The sequence below is a fragment of the Diabrotica undecimpunctata genome, chromosome 1 (genome assembly GCF_040954645.1).
Source record: "Diabrotica undecimpunctata isolate CICGRU chromosome 1, icDiaUnde3, whole genome shotgun sequence".
In the NCBI taxonomy this organism is placed as follows: Eukaryota; Metazoa; Arthropoda; class Insecta; order Coleoptera; family Chrysomelidae; genus Diabrotica; species Diabrotica undecimpunctata.
This window is the reverse complement of record NC_092803.1, coordinates 25,851,638-25,873,600: the sequence shown is the minus strand read 5'-3', so window position 1 is coordinate 25,873,600 and position 21,963 is coordinate 25,851,638. Positions and strand designations below refer to the sequence as shown.

Sequence of the window (21,963 nt, the reverse complement as noted above, 5' to 3'; positions counted from 1 at the left end):
AGCTAGAATTTACATCTTACAAAATTTGCTATTATAACCATTTACAGGTTAGTAAATCATCTTCACTTTGTGGGAGTAATATTGCGCCGTTTAAATAGCAGATTATTTAACTTGTTGTTCTCTCATTTGGTATCGTTTTTTATTTCTTAATTTTTTATTATTTTATCCATAATAACGTTGAATAATAGAGGACTCAGGAAATCTCCCCGTTTTATCCCATTGCCAGGTTCAATAGGGCCAATTAGCTCTTCTTCTTTGCGTTGTGTTGTTTTGGTAGATATTTTTGATCGTTTTGATTATTCCTAGACGTATCTCTCTTGTGTACAATTATTAGATAACGTCCTTTAATTTGACCCGGTCAAACGCCTTCTTAATGTCCACAAAACATAGATATGCTGGTTTGTTGTATTCTAATGATTTCTCTTGCACTTACCTTGTTATAAATATAGCGTCGGTGCATGATCTTCCAGACCTAAAACTTTGCTGTTCTTCTGCTAGTGTTATGATTTTAATTTATTTGTTATCACTTTGGTTGTTAATTTTAGTGTTGTCCAATTTGTCTCCTTTTTTTGAAGAAAGGTATTAGGATGCTTGATCTCCATTCTTGACGAATTCTGTGTTTTGTTCGAATATTTTTTGGATTAGTTTTAATAGTTGTTTGGTCAGATTTTGTTCTCCGTACTTTAGGTGTTCGTTTGGCATTCTGCCTTCTTTTAATGATTTTCTATTTTTTAATTTTCTTAATGCTTCCTTTACCTCTTACTCTTTATTTCTTACTCTAATATTTATTTCTTCTTTTGTCGTCAGCTCTGGTGTTAGTGGATGCCCATGTGTCCTTCTGAATGGTTTCGTTTTAATTAGTCCGTTTATGTTTTTTTTTGTCTTCTGATCATTCTCCATATTTCTTTTTGTGTTCCGTAGCAGTTGCGTTCCATCTGTTTTTTGAACTTCTGAAACTAAAGTATTCGTTTCATTTCTGATTCGTCTATAGAGGTTGCATGCCTGTTGTGTTTGTTGTGTTCTGTATTGTAAAAAGACTTTCTTCTTTTCTACACTTCGCTTTCTCTCTAACCCATGGGGTTTTTAACCAAGGTAAGCAAGGGTAGCAATCTACCAATCGTAAAAACGAATACTGCTCAAAGAAACAACTAAAAGGTTGTTTCAGTTAAATGGAGAATTGTTTACAGGCAAAGTTAATGAAAGTTTTAGGTGCGTGCTCGAAGAAAAATCAGTGTGAATAGTGAATAATTATTTAATACACCTGATCCTATTTTCAAGAATTGCTTTAAAGAAAAATAACATAATCTCTAGAGGGAGTTATATCGAATACTATGAAAGCATGGAACTGAAACAATGTAAACAGGTCGTTGATCTTTCGTTTGGTGCAGAATAGGAATTAAACTTATGGAAAGATATACAAAATTATGTAAGTAGAGTTACGGAAGCTCTAGTATGGAAATGAAATTTATTACAGTGAGAATAAATCAAAATGTATAATAGCGGATACTACCGGAAATAAGAGGCGCTAATCAAGCTGCAAATGATTTAAAAATTCCTTTATATCTTATGACTCTCAGTAAATTATTTTTTTTGTTCACTTAAAATTTGTTGACATATATATCGGCTGCATAGTTTAGCAGCAATAAAACACCAAAAATACTATATTTTAATACTATCAACCATCAATGAGGAAACTGTTTAAATCAAACTGTTAAGTGTAGCTCAGAAAATGATGAACTATAAATAGCTTAACTTAATTTTATATGTATGATACGGCAGTATCAATATATCATTTTATTAATAACATATTTTCATCCAGATACACTGAAATTTGGCATTGGTAAAATCCTATTTAAGAAGGGTGGTCCTGAATTCCTGGAATATATAAAGGACAAATCAATGCAAACTGTTTACAATTTTATAAAGAAGGTTAAGCTTAGTAAGGAAAATAGAAATCTTTTATATTTGTCAAAGGCATTCGACAGTTTCAATCACTCAATTTTTCTGGAGAAATGAAAGACTATTATTAAGTCAGAGACCGGACCTGCAAGTGACTTTTTTCAGTTTGGAAACAAAAAGAAGTCGCATGGGACCAAATCTAAAGAATATGTTGGATAGGGCAATAGTTCGTAGCCCAATTCGACGAATTTGACCGGAGCGATGGCCAAGTAATGGTGAAAGACTACTTTTTTCTGCGTCGAACCGGTCCAATCTTTCGGCATGGTAGACGCTTGTGACCGTTTTGACCTTCTCCAGGTAATCGATGTACACCACACCTTGTGAATCTCAGAAAATGGTGACAATCACCTTTGCGGCTGATAGAACAGTCTTCGCCTTCTTCGAAACACGTTCACTGGATAAAGTAGACTATTTTGATTGTTTCTTGGTCTCTGGTGTGTACCAATATTTTTTGCACCGAGTTAGCAAACGCAGCATCCATCATGCCGACAGCTTTTCATGCCCAAAATTTGACGTAGAATATTATCCATGTGATCTTTCATAGTTCAGCTGTCTCGAGTACCTTTGATCGACTGCCTGACAGTACGAGATCGTGGATTTTTGTCACGTTAATTTCCTTGATAGCCATTTTCGGAACACCTGGACGTGGTTTATCAAAAGCCGACGTGCGACCAAGTTGAAACTCTTTATATCAATTTTTGACGGCCGACATCGAGAAGAGTCTTACCGTACACAGTATCCAAGCGATGTTTCTTTTCAAAAACAAGAATTTAATCACCGACCGATACTGCTCTTTTTTCATTTTTATAAAATCAGCGGACACGCCCCTTTTCAACTTGACTAGTATCCGATTCAGCTGATATTTTGACATTAGGTGGTGAGGCTACGTATTTATCAAACCGCCGTGGTTCTTAAAATAAAACTTTGAATGACATACCTAACATAGGGAAACTACAAGTTTAATGAATGTGTCAAGAATAATAAATAATAAAAGAGAAAAATAAATCAAGGATTAATAAATATTGCCTAAAAATCACAAGATAGAAAATATTAGTGTTTACCAAATAACAAATATCTTAAAAGAGAAAACAACTAATACTGTTTTGCTTCTGAATTTTTCTATCCCGCCACTGTCCTTTCGTTCCTGCTTTAAGCAAAGGAACGCGAAGAGACCGAACTGCACACGAAGCTCATAAATAATCAGGAGGGAAATAACTAGCCCGTAATCGATTGCAGTTAGGTGGTGGATCGACTGTTGTTATGGTTGAAAATTGGTGAAGACTACGGTTGGGTCAGTACTGATGAGGATATTAATGGCTCGAAACCAATCGATGCCGTTGTTGCCTAATTATTTTACGTATATATAGTCCATTTAGGGTATTATGGGGAGGCAATCAATTTATGGAATGTATTATTTGAAAAAGTATATTTCTGTATCAGTTGAATTAATGATAGTATCTATAGGCTGTTATTTTTATTTACATATAGTACAGTAAATACAGTATTGGACGTCGTAAATGTTATATCATGTGCAATATTAATATTATTTTTAATACACTTTACCCTGAAATAAAAATTTAAATTTGCAGAATGTTGCGTGTTGTACACGATCGCTATTTTAAATAGTTTCGTTATTTATATTCGTTTTTATCTTCTTTTAATATTTTGTATATTACGTATATTACGTATGATAAAAGTTAAGTAAATATGTAGTAAAAAGTAACATCGTTTAGAGTCTTCTTGTTTATACCTATTTGGATTGTTTGAATGCTCTGTTAATTCCATTTTTGTTTTGTGTTACATTAGATTAAAGATTTAGAGAATAAAAGTAATTTTTTATTCTAAAGTTTATATATAGAAAACACAATTGTAAATCGTGTTAGTTACACCATCTATAACTCAAAAAGAGCTGTATCGATTTTATTGACATTTGGTTTTTGGATTTGTCTCGGCCCCGAATAACATAATAACCACTCAATTACAGAAATATTTACAAATTATCTTGATCTTAAAGGTATTTTTTTGGTAATAAGTAACACTGCGATAACCGTCAATATATATATATATATATATATATATATATATATATATATATATATATATATATAAATATATATATATATATATATATATATATATATATATATATATATATAAGAGTAAGAAAAAAGAAGTACTTGTGACTCGTTTGAAAAAAATATATAAATGTTTTTGATGGGTTGGAGTCAATAAAAGGGGCTATTGGTTAACTATTTAATATCTCGAGCTTTCAATTGTGTTTACAATTCTTATCAAGAGCTGCTAAAAAAGACAAAATATCTTACAAAGTTGAACTATAAAGAAAAACATTTTTTGTTAACTCACCAAATAAAATTAGTTTCGTTAATAAAAATTGCTGCAAATACATGTCAAAAAGAATTAATACTAAAATGCCCTTGTCTAATAAATTCTTCCCTGAAATTTTAATAATTTTGAAAACATTTTCTTAACAAAAAAATAATTGAATTTATAAATAGTTTAAAGTAGCAACCAATTACAAAATAAGCCTCAATGTCATAAATGCCAACTTAAAATGTTTACCTTTGACAATTATATTGTCAAAAATTCAATTTTATTTAAAAATTCTTTTTTGTTTAGTAACAAAAAAGAAGAAGATTTATTCACCATTGATAGATGTCTGAAAAAATGTAACAGATATATGGAAAATCAAATAAAAATGTGACATTTTTCAAGTTTCATATATAAATTATAAAGAAATAATATAATTATAAATTTTGCTTAGATTTTGAATTTCTGATCTTTTGTTTAAATTATTATCACTTTTGCTAATACAAACCATTTCCAAAAAAGTCCTTTTGAATTTATTACTTTCACTACATAAAATTTTAATGTTATCAAAATCCATAAGACCATATTATTTTGACTTTACCATTTTTCATTCTTTTTAGTGCGTACATTACTTCTTCTTCCGTTATTTCTGGACTTTCGTCTCCTTGTATGATACTTAGCTCAGATTGTTGTCTATCATCTGCAAAGAGTTCTTCAATATAGTTTTTCCATGTCTTCAACTGTTCTTCTAGTTCTGTTATTATGTTTCCGTTGACATTATACAGGGTATTTAGCTGCTTACGTTTTTGTGTACCTGCAAGTTCTTTCACGCCTACGGCCTTTTAATTCATATATTCTCGTAGATGAATATTATAATACTTATACCATTTATAAGTCAATAACTCGCTATGTTGATTTGATTATTTGGTATTTTGGTTTGATCCTAACCCCGAATAGCAGAACAAGTCAAAATAAACGTATTTTCGACTGAAATGATGTAATTCCCATTAAAGATAGTAAATAATAAACTAATATAGTAAATAAATAATAAAATAAACTTATCAATGATTTTTACAAACTATCCTCCTTTTTATATTGATGCAATAACGAGAGAAATTATCATTGTAAAATACTTCCAAAGAATCGTGACAAAATATGTATAACTAGGATGATCCCAATAGTGTCATCTCGTTCGGGTTATTAGGTCGAGTGATCCAAAGTATCGGGATGTCGTTGAACGAAATTTGCTGATCATGGTAGAGCAACAAAAATGAGAACAAAATTAGTAAAGTGGATACATAATAGTAATGTATAGAAGTGTATGTTGTAAAATATAGTATGATGTTTGTTTTCCCTTCTTTTACACAATTTTAAATAAAAACAACATTTTAACCAGTGATTCCAATGTAAAAATAAATATGAATTTAAATTAAGCATGAAAGCATTAAAGATTTAAAGTAAATAACGAGATAAAATTAAGAATATAATAAACAAGGGGAAAAGCATGAAAAAATGCTTTAGTAGATAGATGACTAAATATAAAAAGCAAAAAGGAAAGTGATTTGACCAAAAATTTTATCCGGTTTTGGTAAACAGCATGTTATACTGCATAATAATTATTTTTTTTGTGTAACACCTGTACGGTCTATCTGGTCACAAATGACCAATTATTAGGTATTTTCTGACCTAACTTAATAAACACCAAATACTTAAATCTAACGGCTTACCCTATGGCTTACTCTTGTTTTATTTATCAACTAATGAACTACGACTAACATGCAATAACATCACTATACTCTACTTTTTTACCCTAAACTCTTACACATTTACTCAAACTCAAATGGTTTTGTCCTTATAAGTCTTCTCTTTAGTTTATTGTTGTCAAGAAGCTGGATTGCCTCGACATTCACATGACCATGCAGCCTCTGCTCGCGTGACTTGCTGCTGTTATCTTGATTACTTCGGTCACAGTTTATATACCCAGGTCCTGGCGGAGGTTGACGGATAGAGCAAAGAGCATCAACAATGTTCCTCAGTATTTTGTTTTAAAATCTCTGGATAATATATAGATTACTAGCTTTGGTACAGCCTTAGATTTGGTACCCATATACCCATACTGGCCTCAGTACTTGATTGTAAATGGATAATTTATTATAAATGGATAATATTGATTTTTTTCCAATCAGCCAATATAATTTCTCATATCTAATATCAAGCTTTCCTATTTTCTTTTTGACAAAAACTTTCCAGTGCAGCCTCGTGTCTAGGATAATGCCCAAGTTGCATAAGGAACTTGGGTAGCAATTGCTTTACTGGGAAATTTTTTATTTTTTCTATTTGTAAAGTTAATGTGTGCAGATTTAGTCCGATTAAATTTTATTCGCCATTTTCTGGTCCAGGTATGTATTGTATTTACTGATAGTTGCAACCTATCAGTAACTTTTTCACTAGTGTCTCCTATTGCTAGTATGGCTGTATCATCGGCGAAGGTGGCAATAGTGTTTTGTTCTAGCTCTGGAATGTCACACGTATTCAATGTGTATAGGACTGGACCTAATACACTCCCTTATGGCACGCCAGCTTTGATCTCCCTTAAATCGGTGTACACTTCTTCTTGTTTTACTCTGAAATATCTATTCGCAATGTATGATTCTAAGATTTCTAAATACAGACTTTATCAAACGCATGTGCTACATCCAAGAAGATTGTAGAGAAGACTTTTTTTCTTCTAATATTTTTTCTATTATATTCGTTATTCTGTGAACTTGATCCGTAGTGGAATGTTTATTCTAAAACAAAATTGATGATTTGGTATAAGATTTTTTCTTTCTATTATTGGTTTAAATCTTTTCAATAAAAGTTTTTTAACTAGTTTTGACATCACCGGAAGGAGTGATATTGGTCGATAGAATGTCATTTCATTTGGAGGTTTACCTGGTTTGGCGATCATAATGACTTCGGCTACTTTCCAGAGTCTGGGAACATATCTCAATCTAAAAGCAGTAGTTATTAGGTGTGTCACCTTAAATATGGCTCTTCTTGGTAGATTTTTTAATAGTTCCCCACTTATGAGATCATATCCTGGAGATTTCTTAGGATTTATATTCACTTTTATCTCTGTTAATACTTCTCTAAATGATGTCCGTTATTCTTTCTTCGGTTTGGAATGGTTCTTCCCACCTCTTCACCATCATTGTCGTTGGGTTTGAACGTGCTTTCTATTCGTTACTTCTAGCCCAGTTGCCGTTTTCCAACTTTCAAACTTGATAGGTGGAGAATTAATAATTATCCTCTTCATTCTTTTTGTTGTCTTCCATAACGAATAATCTGTGTTTTAATCAGCTGTTAAATTACTTGAAAAGAAATAAATTGTTGAATTTTTTGTATTCTGTATCTCCATTTTTAGTTTTTGTATAGCATTATTTTATACTGCATCATTCTGTCGTTAGAAATATAGTTTTTATGATATTAAAATGAAGATAAATAAACGGAAACGGTAGAGCGGCAAGCGCATTCAGCGAAATTTTGAATCTATTTAAAGATCAACTCAGTACATGGAATTTTATTAAAATATTTCTTGATATTTTAATACGGTTAGCTTGTATCAAACTAAGGAAATGTCTTCCCAAAAAACTAACATTGAAGAAGAAAACCAGAGAAGAATTATTACGGAAAACCGTGGCGTATATATTTATTCTTACTATATAAACAGCTTACTAAGAAATAAAAACATCGAGACTGTGGAAATTAAGAACCTGCAAGAGTATAATGAGACAAATGATATACAGTGACAGTGATAAATGCCTTTGAGATATGGAATTTAATTAATAACAGAATATGCTACTAGCTTGAATAAAAAGAATAGAACTGAACGGAGGAAAACAAGAAATGAGCAAATTAAGTATAAAGTATTAAAGCAAAAGTTAGAAATATGATAACTAGGAAAAAAAAACGACTCATGGGCAAAATTTGTAATAAATACATATATATTGGAGGACGATAAAGCACCAAAAGTTGAAAAATAATAAAGTCAATGAGTTAAGATCATAGCAAAGATATATTCTCACCAATAACACAACATAGATGGTGAAATTACTTAATTAACCCTTAAATTCTCGCTAAGGCGTGAAAAGTAAGTCATTCTTATTAAAAACGTCATCACTTTACATGCATATGTTAAATAGGCAAGGCCTCTCCTGTATCGTCCTACCACATATTCTTCTACGTTAGAGTCTAGTGTAAGTTTTCCTCACTACAAATGTGGTACTAGATTAGACGTCATTGTTGGTGCGTGTAACTAAGTAGTGGCATAAAGTATGTCAAGCGAATATGTTAGTACAATAATTTTTAATAGATAGGGGAAATAGCCAGATAAATGATGAAAGAATCTAATGATGAAAATATGGATGGTATTAATCCCGATTCGTGGCCATGATTTCATTTCAGAGCAGGAAGGTGATAACGAAATGTTTCAAAAGTATGTGATCATCAGATGAACACAGAAGTAGAAAAAGTGCCTACGTTTACAAGTCGCGGCGAAAATATGGTGAGGAATAAACATCCTATTGTAAGTAAATTTGCCAAGCAACCCCAAAAAATATTATGAAAATTCTTCTACGATCTCTAGTTGATGCGAAAAATGTCAGACGATTTAATTGCATTTTTGAAATGTTTTACCAAATAAATGGTAAAAAGTGTAACATCGTACACAAATACTCTTATTAGAATAATTTAAGGAGGGTTAACAAGAGACAAAGATGCAAAATGAATGACAGAGAAAATTATTTTCCTTGACTTTGTAAAAAAGTTAAGCCATACCGATTTTAGGGAGATGTAGCAAACTAATGGCACAGAAATCCAAACCTTTCCCGCATGTATAGGATATTAACGATTTCTGTTTTTCTTTGGATAACTTAGGTTCGACGATAAAAACTAGTAGTGAATAACGGAAGCCGACAGATAAATTAGCGGCAGTGGAGAAATTACAGACAAATTCCAGACAAAGTGTTGTAGAACATTTGCCTAATAAGCTCGCTAAATATTGGATAAAAATATTCGCCTTGTATAATTGGAAGATGTTTTATGTTTCACGTTTAAAAATTTACTGTGGTAAGCAGGCTGAAGGAAGATATAATCTACCAAATACTGTAACAGATATTGTACTCAGTTTGGTTGAGACCTTCAAGAATTCTAAGAGAAATTTGACCACAGATATTAGTACACCAGTTATTCTTTATCTCAAGAGCTTTTTCATCAAAAAATGACTGATTGGCACCTAAAATAATAAAAAAGAAATAACGCCGGAGTTACAACTAAGCAAAACTAAACCTATACATCCCTCCATTTTTGCATTTCAGAAAGAAACCACCCGTGTATTATACTGTGGAAAAAGGAATAAGGCTGTCATATTTTTTCTACGTAGCATTTTGATGATTCTGTTGATGAAATGTTGGCCAAACCAGACATTATACTATTTTACAATAAAAAATTAGGGGGACAACCGATGTAGTCGACCAAACATGCAGCAATTACACTGTCCAAAGACGAACTAGACGTTGACAATTGGTCGTATTTTGTCAACTTTTGAATATTGCAGGAATAATTTCCAATATTTTATTTCACCCCACTAATTGCGATAAAGCTCTAAATCTAATATGTAAAAAAATAGCGGTTTCTCTAATGACACCCCATTTGCAATAGAGGGTAAATATTACCAACCTATCTGTGGGAATCAAAAGCTACTTAGTTCAATATAGCAGTGCTGATACTGAGACTCTAAAACTATAAAAAAAAACAAAAGGAAGGTGTTTTCAGTGCGGCCAATGAAAAAAATAGAGCAACCAAAATAAAATCAAATGAACTATCTTACGAGTAAAGTCGTCCCAGGAACTCAACTCAACAATATTGGCAATATTATTTTAAAGTAGTCTACTTTAAAATGTATAATGTATGTCTGAATTGTTAATATAAATGAGTCAGATAAAATTTAATTATTAGAAGAATTTTTCACTAAGTAACAAAAAAACAAAATTTGTTTAATTTACTAATGTTTGCATTTTGAGAACGATTTCCGAAGTGGAAATTGAAACGTCAATAAACTTACTTTAGCCTTAAAAAAAAGTGTCAAAGATGCAATAAACCAGCCTGTAAAGGGCACGTAATCATCACACATGTTTTTTTAAAAGTACTTATACAAATGTATTTTGGCAAAACTTTTTTAACTGGCCGGCCATTTTGACAGCTGTCAAATGATTTATGTTTAGTTTGGATTGAAATTTTAGCATGAATAGACTGACTTCTGAACTACGCTTCCAAATTGTGCAAATTTATTTTGAAAATCATGGTTCTGTTCGAAATACGTATCGCGCAACATGTCACACAGCTCCTACCACAATTGGCTTATTAAAAGAAAAAATTGGTAATCGCATAGTTTTACGTTTTGGACCCGTGAATTGTCCTCCAAGATCGTGCGATTTAACACCGCCACACTATTTTCTGTGGGGATATGTGAAGTCACTAGTCTACACCGATAAGCCTGAAACGAATGACCACTTGGAGAACAAAATTTGTTGCGTTACTGCCGATATACGGCCACAAATGTTGGAAATGGTCATCGAAATGTAGAGCTCTAGATGACGCTACGTAAGAGCCAGCTGTGGTAGTCAGAAATAATATTTAAATTATGATGACAAAAGATCATCTTTTGAATTAAGTCAATTTCATGTCAATTTAAAAAAAAAATATCTTTATTTTATTCCATCTTAAAGTTCAATGCCTTTAAAAAAACTGCTACACGAAACATTTCTGTAAATGAGGGGTCAAACCATCTCGTCAGATCTTTAAGCCACGAGTTCTGGCGTCTTCTAACTGATCTTCAACCTTCCAATATGAAAAAGTAATTCATATTTTTCAGCTCTCAACACATGATCCAAGTATTATATTTTCCTCTCTTTGATTATGCTGAATAATTCTATTTGTTTACACATGCCCTGAAGTACCGAATCGTTGGTAACCTTTTGTACCCATGGAATTCTCAGCATCCATCTGTATATATACATATGAAAGGCATCCATTGTCCAACTTTCACAGCTGTCATTCTAATTCTGAGCTGTAGACTGAGGTGTCTTATCTTGTGAAAAATGTTTTCATTTTCATAAGTGTGTTTCTCGCTCGTTCGATTCTTGATAGGATTTTTTTAGGTTACACTGGCTGTTGATGTTTGCTTCCAAATATTTTATGGAAGTTACCTGTTCTATTATTTGTTCCTTGGCATACAGATATATCATATACCGATTCGGCAAATTTTCAACTACCGTATACGTTATTCAGTATGTGGAACAAAGATAACACTTAATTGTTTGAATACGAGTGAGACACAATCCACGCACTTGGAGTAGCGAGTCTAATTTTTAAACAGTGTTGCGAAATTTCTGTAACATAACTCCTTCTAAAACATTAGTCGGATACATGAGTGTAACATAATGTTTAAATCTACTACAGTTCATTGTAGAATGAAAATTAATATTGCCCCAACAAACCTTACATGAAGTAATCATGTAAGTATTATTTTTTAAACGATTATATCATTACTTCATTAATTAACAAAGAATACTGAATTGAGAAATTGAGATGCGACAACAGCGTGAGCTAAATAAATATCGCACTTCAGTAGACAGACAAATAGTATAAACCATTTGCCCCCTCTACGACTTCCCCTCAAAAGAATAGGCGGTCCTTATCTGTACAGCAGGTTTAAGGTCAATAAGGTAAGGTCTATTTCTTTGATTTTTAGCTGTCGTGGTAAAAGGTTGAAAACAAATAATTAACATGCCAAGCGTATACAGTAGAACCTCGATAAGTTAAATTCCAAGGGAAAAACCAAATATTTTAAGTTATACAGGTTTTAAGTTATCAAGGGTCTATGTTGTGATGGATTAATATAGGTCAGAAGTTCATTAAAATATAGGCATTTATTATACACTACATTCATTTATTATATTCGTTACAAAAAGTTAAAGCAATAATTAAAGGTATAGTCTACTAAAAAAAGTCTGTGATTTTCTTTTGATTTAAACAATTCATAGATTCTAAATCGATTTGATTTTAAATAACATAGCGAAGAAAATACGTTATCTTTTATGTTTCTACACTGCTCTATAAATGATCGTACAGTCGTTATAGCACTCGTGAGGAGTGTTACGTTTTGCCATGTTTTGTTCATTATCCTCATTACTTGAAGAACATTGATAGAAGAAATCGTATTTTGCTCCATATCAGCTATAATTCTTCTAACAACTTCTTTTCTGTATAATGTTTTAAAATTTTTAATGATACTCTGATCCAAAGGTTGAAGTTGTGATGTTGTGTTTGGTGGAAGAAATTGTACTTTGATTGCCTTTAATGGTGGTATGTCTCCGTGTGCTGTTCAGTTGTCGATGAACAGAACAATTTTTCTATTTCAAGTTGCCCTTTGCTAATCTATATTATTCATCCAGTTCTGCTGTCATCCATGCTTTTTTATTGGCTTCATAATCCATGGGTAGTGATTTTAAACCTGCAAAACACCGAGGTTTTTTTGACTTACCTATATAATTAAAGGTTTGAGTTTTTCTGTGCCCGTAGTATTTGCACAAAGCAGAATCGTAAGTCGTTCCTTGCTGTGTTTTTCTCCATGACATTTTTTATTTTTGAATGTTAATGTTTTTTCGGGAAGACATTTAAAAAACAGACCAGTTTCATCAGCATTAAAAACATCATTGGGATCATAATTATTCACTACATTATGCAAGTCAGATTTCCATTCTTGGCAGACTGATTTGCTTACGCTCGTACTTTCGCAGCACATGTTTTTAAGGCTAAATCATTCGTTTATTGAAATTCTCTAACCAGCCATTGCTGGCTTTAAAATTATCGATTTTTAGTGAATTAGCGAACTCTATAGCCTTTTCTTTCAGTATGGGTCCACTGATACTGATGTTTTTGTTTCGATATTGTTTTAACCACGTAAACAAACACTGTTCCAAATTAGGGAATTCGGCAATTTTTGTCTCCTGATTCTTGTTTTTTCAATAGTTCGGTTTCTTTTTTTATGATGATTGATAATGTACTCTCGTGTATTCCAAACAGAGCCGCAACTTCTTTTCTTTTGAATCCATTTTTCACTGCTTCTATAGCTTTTAATTTATCAGCATATGTTAGCGTTGTTAATTTTCTTTTTGAACTCATTTTAAGCAAGGTATCACACAGTACCTAAATCGATGTTTCTAGAACAGTGATCAAAACTTATGATACAGTAAGCTATTCAGCTGTCATTGGTAAACAATTTTATGTTATAGGGATTGTGAAAACATTTCTTTAAGTTACTGAGGGCCAATATTGATATTATTTATTTAAGTTATCGAGATTGTGTATTTTAAGTTGTAGAGGCTTTGGGCTCCGATGGGAAGGGAACATATAATTTTTTGAAGTTATAGAGGTTTTTAATTTATTGAGGTTTGACCTATCGAGGTTCTACTGTATTTTCAAAAAGAAAAGATTCAAATGGTGAAATGGTATTATGGGAACCATTCTATTGTAGAAATAATACAGTTATTTATTGCTGCTTTTTAAAAACAATAACTTTTTAAAAAATGTTTTCCGATGAATCTTCATTCACAATCCATAAACGTCATAATCCATCTGTCGTCCGCTATTGGTCTAGGGAAAAGAAACATTTGAGTATTGCTGTGAAAACACAATTCCCAAAGAAATTAAATGTGTGGACTGGCATTTATAACGATAATATAATTGGTCCATTTTTTATTACGGGAAATCTGAATGGACGAAAGTATCTAGATTTATTACGCAATCAGATTATTCCAGCAGTTCGAAACCTTGCGGTCAACTTCGATGATGTTTGGTTTCAACAGGATGGTTGCCCAGCACATAATGCAATCGAAGTTACAAATTATTTGGAACAAACATTTCCTGGACGAATAATTTCTACACGAGGAACAATAAAATGGCCCCCTAGATCACCAGATTTAGCACCTTTGGTATTTTATTTCTTAGGAATGCTAAAATCAAAATTATATCGGCATGAATTCGAACGAGCCACTAATTTAGCAGAATTGTAAAAAAAAATTGTTCAACTTTGTAGTCGAGTACAACCAAATCAGCTAAATGCAATGAGACTTGCTTTAATTGATAGATTCGGATTTTGTTTAGCTTAAAATGGTGGTTTGTTTGAACATTTAATTGGTTAGAGATTTTTTAAAAATGCCTTTAATTTTAATTATTTAGAATAATTTTTTTGATTGGTTTTTTTCTTATAAAAATAATATTTATATTTAGTTAATGTTTGTTAAGTTAATTATTGTTTTATTTCCTAGCTACCACAGCTAAAAATCTACAAAAATTACATTTAAAACTCGAATACCTATAAGTGTTTGAGTTTTTCTTAAAGATTTACCGACGAAAAGTTGGCGACGAAATAATTTTATGCAAAGAACTGCACCCCATCAATGTCCGATAATTACTGTCGGTCATCGGTGTATTTTTATGCCGCTTCGCACTGTAAAAGAAGGCGTTGCTTAAAATTTTAAACTTTTCAGGGGAATAATGCTTTGTTGCCACACATAAATTACTTAAATCACTGTTCTTTGTTAACTAATAAAGTAATTAATAAAATCGATTAGAAAATAACAATTACGTGGCTACTTTATTTGAATTTTTTTGGGACAATATTAATTTTTATTCTACAATGAACTGTAGTGGATTTAAATATTATTTTAGACTCATGTATCGGACTAAAATTTTAGAAGGAAAGATGTAACAGAAATAATAGCAACACTGTTTAAAAGTCATACCTACTCCGTCGAGATGATGACTGCCTCTCACTTCTATTCAAACAATTAAGTGTTATCTTTGTTCCACATACTGAATAACGTATACGGTAGTTGAAAATTTGCCGAATCTGTATACGAAATATATCAGATAAACTATAATATCATATTTAACAATTATTCAGACCATACACAATAGCCCAGTATAAATCACCCTATATTCATAGTCCCCTGATATATGATTATCTTCGACCCTGTCCCATTCTTGTCCTATAAAATATTAAACGGGCCCGTTTTATTCAGATGCTAGGGATGATCGGCAGCAGAATACATGAGTGATTGGTTGCAGGAAAAAGTGAAATGCCCGAAAGATTGCGGGGGTGGTAGAAGGTGGAGGCGGAAGGTATGGGAGGGGTTGGATTTATTGGGTCATTCGTTTACTCCGGCACGTACACATTTTTTAAGCGAAGGTAAGGAAATGAATTGCTACGGATAGCTCCGCGATTAGCTGATAAAATAAATTTTATAGGGGGAAGCCAAAATGTGTAACATCAGTATTACTTTAAATCATAAACAAGCTTTTGTAAAAATTGTTTGTATTATGTACAAAGATAGTCCGTTTAATACAATAATAAATAAAGTAGTAAAACATAACTTGAACTAAGTTCAAACGCTGAGATGCCTCAAAAAATATCTAAGGATAGACGTGGATAGACTACACTGATTTAATTGCTTATACATTCAAAATTAAAAAAATGTTAGGTGTAATAAAAAATGTTCGTGGAAGACATAATTCGAAGGAAAAAAATTAAATATCAATAAAATTAGAATGATATTTATACAAAATAAGAGAATCATACATATTTTAAAATATAGTCCAGTCGTCAAAGACTAAAATCCTACTTAACCTCTAAAAATCATACGAACAAGCTGAGTTTTGCTGGGAATGTCAATTTTGGGACCAAAAGCAAGCTGCAGAAAATTCCACCTTACTGCAATAGTAACAAATGCCTTCTGTTAAAATGAAAAAAAAATTACCTAAAAGTAAATGAAATATTAAAAAAGCAAACAAAATGTTTACAGATGTAAGAATGTACAAAATGTATACAGAAAAAAGGAAATGCATACAGATGCTGTAGATTTTTTCTTTGAGAATAATATGGAATTTGGAAATACAGACGAAATTTCTTTCTTATTAATAGTAAATGAGGCTGCAGGAAAAGCAATACCAAAAAAATGTGGTTAAGGTCTCCTTGTTCGTGACAAGTTTCGCATAAGTCTGAATTGTATATTTTGATTTGTGCAAGATGAGCAGGATAACAAGCGTGGCCAAATCTCAATCTTATTTAAGTTGTTGTATATTTACGGGCTGTATTGAAATTCTTAAACCATCTGGAATTAGGGATGTGTGGTTGTATATACACGTATTGTGTTAACTGACATTTAGAATTCCTTTTTAAGTAATATTTATTTAAACATAATAGTATTAGATATGAAAGGACTATAAGATAATACAAAGCACGTGGTGTTCGTGTGTATTAAGGTATAAAAAAAAATTGCTTATTACAAGCTTAAATTTTTATTTTAAGAAGATCTTTTCGGAATTAAATCATTCCATCATCAGTTAAATAAAAAGTTGTTAAAAAACATTGTATGGCCACTTAAAAAAACTTTCGAAGGACATCCGTATTAAAATATAATCCTCATGGTTTTATCAAGGTAAATGCAATAGACTTAACTTATTGATTATTAAAACTGAAGATGGGGGCATCTTACATGACCCCCTGTAGCTGGTGAAGTTTGGTAGCTGGTCATGTAAGATGCCCCCATCTTCAGTTTTAATAATCAATAAGTTAAGTCTATTGCATTTACCTTGATAAAACCATGAGGATTATATTTTAATACGGATGTCCTTCGAAAGTTTTTTTAAGTGGCCATACAATGTTTTTTAACAACTTTTTATTTAACTGATGATGGAATGATTTAATTCCGAAAAGATCTTCTTAAAATAAAAATTTAAGCTTGTAATAAGCAATTTTTTTTTATACCTTAATACACACGAACACCACGTGCTTTGTATTCAACAGGTATACTAGCCACTCCTGGATATTTCCACTTCATGGTTTGTTCCAGTTTCACTTTTAATTATAAGATAATATTTATCTCTATATTTTAATTGAAAAATAATCAAAAATTTTCGTACCACCAGAACTGGTCGATATTTAACTAAACTTTTATTCCTGCAGAAAAATTTATATGAAAACAAATAATAATAAACTTATAAATCCTTGATATCATAAACAGGGACTACAACAGGGATCCGTGATGAGCCGTCTATTATTTAACATCTATACTGCAGATTACATAAAATAAGTTTTTAAATAATAATATCAATATGTTTCTGATTTTCTTATGTATTCGTCTACCAAAAACTAGGATAACTGTATTTAAACTTATAAGTTTATAAGTTATACTTTATAGAAAAAATGCATAATAGGACCAAAAATTGGTTTAATTTGTCTGATTTTTCTCCTTCCGAAATAGCAAAATAATTAAAAAAAAAAATAAAATAAAGATTAAACAAAATATAAAATAAGATATAAAACAAAATCCAGTTAATTATCTAAAATCAATTTTTTGTTTATGAAATAAATTTGTTAATACAATAATTTAAACACTTTTATAATAAACACTTGAATATTTGTAATAAACTAGATAGTTAAAATAAACTAGATATTTATCTTAAGATATTAATTTATTTTAGTTTAGCCATAATAAAGTTCAAAAAATTGTTACCAAACAACAGCATATTTTTGTTTTTTGTTTAAATTGTAACTTTTGTATAAATTTTTGTTTATAAAGATGTACAGCACAAGGATGTTATGACAGATGGCAATTTATAAAGAATTTGTGTTGGTTCAAGGAATTCCAATCTAGAGATGAATAAGGATTTTCATAAATAGGATTGGCTTTTAATCGAAGACATGTTATACCTTATGTGCAGCAGTGTTTAGTTATGAATGCCATCACCACATCGTGAATTGAGGGACGCCTTTAATCGAGAATTGTGAACGTAAAAAGTGAAAAGTGAATATGAACAAAATTCATTGAACGAATTAGTTCGATTGAATGTAGCAATGTAGAATCAACAATAAAAGGACGTGAACGATAAGAAACTGACTAGCGACAAACAAACAAGTTGAATTATTAAACGATATTTTTTCCGAAGAGTTCTCTCAGTAATTGCTGGCTATCAGTAATTGTCATATTCCTGTCGACAAATTGAATAAATTGATTTCATTTATATCTCAATGAAGGACGACTCATTGATAAAACCTTTTTGAACATTATTGCTAACAACAAAAAAATCCCAATTGGTCCGTAAACGAACAATTTTAATAGAAAAAAACAAGGATATATAACAAGACTTAAACTGAATTGTCCAAATCAAATCTTTAGTCAACTGCATTCCGTTAAATCTATCGACTGTGTAACAAACAAAGACGTATGCTTGGCTTACCACCGCAAAATTTACAATACTATAGGTTGATCAAATTAATTCCTATTTACCGTCACTCCACTCACTTTTTTCCGATTTTCCTCTATTTAAGACTAGGACGACAACAAAATGATATTTTAGTGTGTTGTACAACTTCCATAACAAATGTCACTTTTGGAGAATCGCTTAACTATTGCGTAAAGGCATCTTATTAAATCGATCTACGTACAAAAATCAGCGTAATTCTAGTTTGACAATTTATTTTTTACCAATCACTAAATTCGCAGCCAATATTTTAGGATCGAAAACTAGATCGAAGAGTTAAAAATTTAATTTTTAAAATAATAAACTTCTTGCATGAAAGGGCCGGTCTTTTCACCCACAGATAAATATTGTCCTATCTGACAGATAGTTATCTGGAGGATAGACATTTATTCATAGAATAAAATGTACTTGTCTTTTCTCGCCAAATTATGTTTCGGTCACTTTATTTGTAAGATAAACGTAAAACTTATTTCGGAACACACCAATATTTAATTAATTGTCAAAGAAAGCACACTATTGTTTTAATAGCTCTTTTGATTATATAATTTGTGGTGTCAGGAATAAATTAAAATATGTAAAGAAAAATTTAATAACGAATAAAAAAATTATACATGTTCTATTAACGATTCTTCTGAAGTTTCTTCATAACACTAAAATATTATATTAGCTCAAACATTTTCAATTTCAGAAAGTTCAATGTCTTCATTAAGCAATTCATCTTCAAAATTGTCTTCATTTTGATCTCTCCCTAGGTTATAGAATGTTGCTGTAGATTAGAACGATTGGAATCTTTACAGCCACTTCCATTGGATAAAATAGTACCTAAACCTTCTCTTTCATACATACAAAGTTCTGTTAGATATCTGGTTTTAATATGGAATTCATTATAGAAGTTTTAATTGTTTAGTGAACTCCTTAAACATGACTTTACGGTATTTCTATTGTCTCCACTTAAACTTTTTTTTAGTTATCAAGAGTACGCAAACATTGAATGCCTTCTAAGTGAAGAAAAGAAGGTAGAATACTTACTTTTATAATTTTTCATTAACAACTATTTACAATCTTTCTCAGAATATAGATCATTGTTGGTTTATTTAATCTTAACCTCCTAAAAACATAAAAAAAATGGTTGATTCTCGAATATTATATTTTTGCACTAAGTTTATAAATGTTAAAAATCATACTTTTCGATTTCATTAAATCTTCTAATGAAATCTTCTAAATCTTCTACGTGATCCATGTCTCTCACCCTCAATAAACAACAATATTTAGGTTATATGTTTAATTTGGTGATAATCTACAACATAATAACAGACTACAATAAATACAAATTATCTTATAGATAAGTTCTTATTCGGTACTTTATTTATTAGCAAATAAATATTTTACATTTTATCTGTCAGATAAGTTTATTCATGTCAGTTGGTAGTTCAGATTTCGTTCCTAGGGGGCGCTAGGTATTTAAATCTAAACTAACATAAAACTTTAAATTATTTTATTCAATATTACCTTAAAATTACAGCAATAAATATTTTTGGCAATTTTGAGAAAAAATAATCGTATTATTAAGTATATTAATCTGTAAGTAATATTATTATAATTATTAATTAAACGTATTGTTTCAAGAACAAAATATGATTGACTTAGTAGATTGAAATGTAAGTTGGTAGTTCAGATTTCTTTCCTATGTATATATATATATATATATATATATATATAATATATATATATATATATATATATATATATATATATATATATAAATATATATATATATATATAAATATATATATATTTTTAGTGGATTTTCTTGGGTTTAGGTTCATAAAAAAATTTGATTTGGTACTAAGGCATTTTCATATATTTATTCGACGTTTCGGCAGGAAATCCATGCCTTTTTCAAGAAGTAATATTGACTAAAAAAACATTTTATGACAGACATAATACGATTTAAAAGTTAAACTTTTGACTTACCAAGCATGTAAAAATTTGTTACTAAAAAGTAGACGTCACAATTAAAATAATGTTAAAAACATAGGACATACCCACTAAGTCACTACATGTAAAATATATTTTAGATCTAATGTGTTGTTTATTGAAGTTAGTTTATCGTTTAAACAACCAGTTATTTTAACATCATAGGCGTTCTGAGATTGTCTTATTGTGTGTTTTTAAATTAAGTTAAAATATATTTTGTTCAAATTTTTGACATCTTTTTTATCATTTATTGCATTATTGTTGTTTTTTTTTATTTGTATAGACTCTAGAAGCTCTCTCTTTTTCCTGTTGGGTTCACTTTTTAGGATCTTGGTTTTCTCAAAATCAAATTTATGTTTTTTTTCGTTTTCATGTTTTGTGAGGGCGGTTGAGTTTTTTTTGTCATATTTGTGGGAACGTATTCTTGAGTTAAGTAGCTGACTGGTTTGTCCAATATAAACTCCATCACAATTCGAGCAGGGAATTTCATATACAACATGCGATCTTTTTAATAGAGGGGTTTTTGTTTTTAATCTTGTAAAATTCTTTTTCAAAAGATTGTGCCCTTTATGAGCAACCATAATATTATGTTTGGACAGAAGATTTGCAATTTGTTCTGATAATCCTTTTATATAGGGAAGAGACATATAGTTTTTCTTTTCCGTGTTGGTTTCATTGTTATTATTGTTATTGTAAAATTTATGCAGTCGCGATTTGAAAGTGTTGTCGATAAGGTGGTGTGGGTATGAATTAAGTGTTAGTGCTGTTTTTGCTTTTTTAATGGCCTGAGGTCTATTAATAGGATCGGATAATCTAATAGCTCTATCGGCGAGTCCGATAACTACTGATTTCTTTTGAGACAGGGGATGATGAGAGTTGAAATTCAGATATCTCGATGACCAGGTTTTTTTGGTGTACCATGAAGTAGTTATAGTGCTGTTTTCTCTATGTAAGGTCAGGTCCAGAAAATTAATTTGATGATTTTTTTCAATTTCTAATGTAAATTTTAGTTTTTGGTGAAAGTTATTGAATTCATTTAGTAAAATATCCATTTTATCCTCTGGTGCTGCGCTCAAGCAGTCATCTATATAGCGATAGAAAAAAGGTATATCAAAATCTATTTTATTTAAAACAATTTCCTCTAGATGCTCTAAAACTAATTGAGCGATGGCACTGGATATGCTAGCACCCATAGCACATCCATCTGTTTGTTGGAAGATTTTGTTTTTATATAGGAAATAGGTTGATTTTAATGTTGTTTCGACTGCTAGCAGAAATTCTTCTAGAGGGATGTCTGTGAACGCTTTGATTTCATTCCACTTTTTTTTAATA

At 30.8% G+C, this 21,963-nt stretch overlaps 1 protein-coding gene and 1 long non-coding RNA gene across 2 annotated transcripts in view; both read right to left on the bottom strand.

Annotated features, from left to right (window-relative positions):
• The window catches only part of LOC140446755 (neuropeptide SIFamide receptor-like), a 351,230-nt gene that overhangs the window by 167,048 nt on the left and 162,219 nt on the right, over window positions 1-21,963 (bottom strand). The gene's annotated exons all lie outside the window — the stretch shown is intronic.
• Window positions 19,635-20,704, bottom strand: LOC140446766 (uncharacterized). The gene is made up of 3 exons (XR_011951496.1): window positions 20,629-20,704; window positions 19,839-19,951; window positions 19,635-19,762 (listed from the first exon to the last, which is right to left on the bottom strand). It is a non-coding gene; the product is annotated as an uncharacterized lncRNA (long non-coding RNA).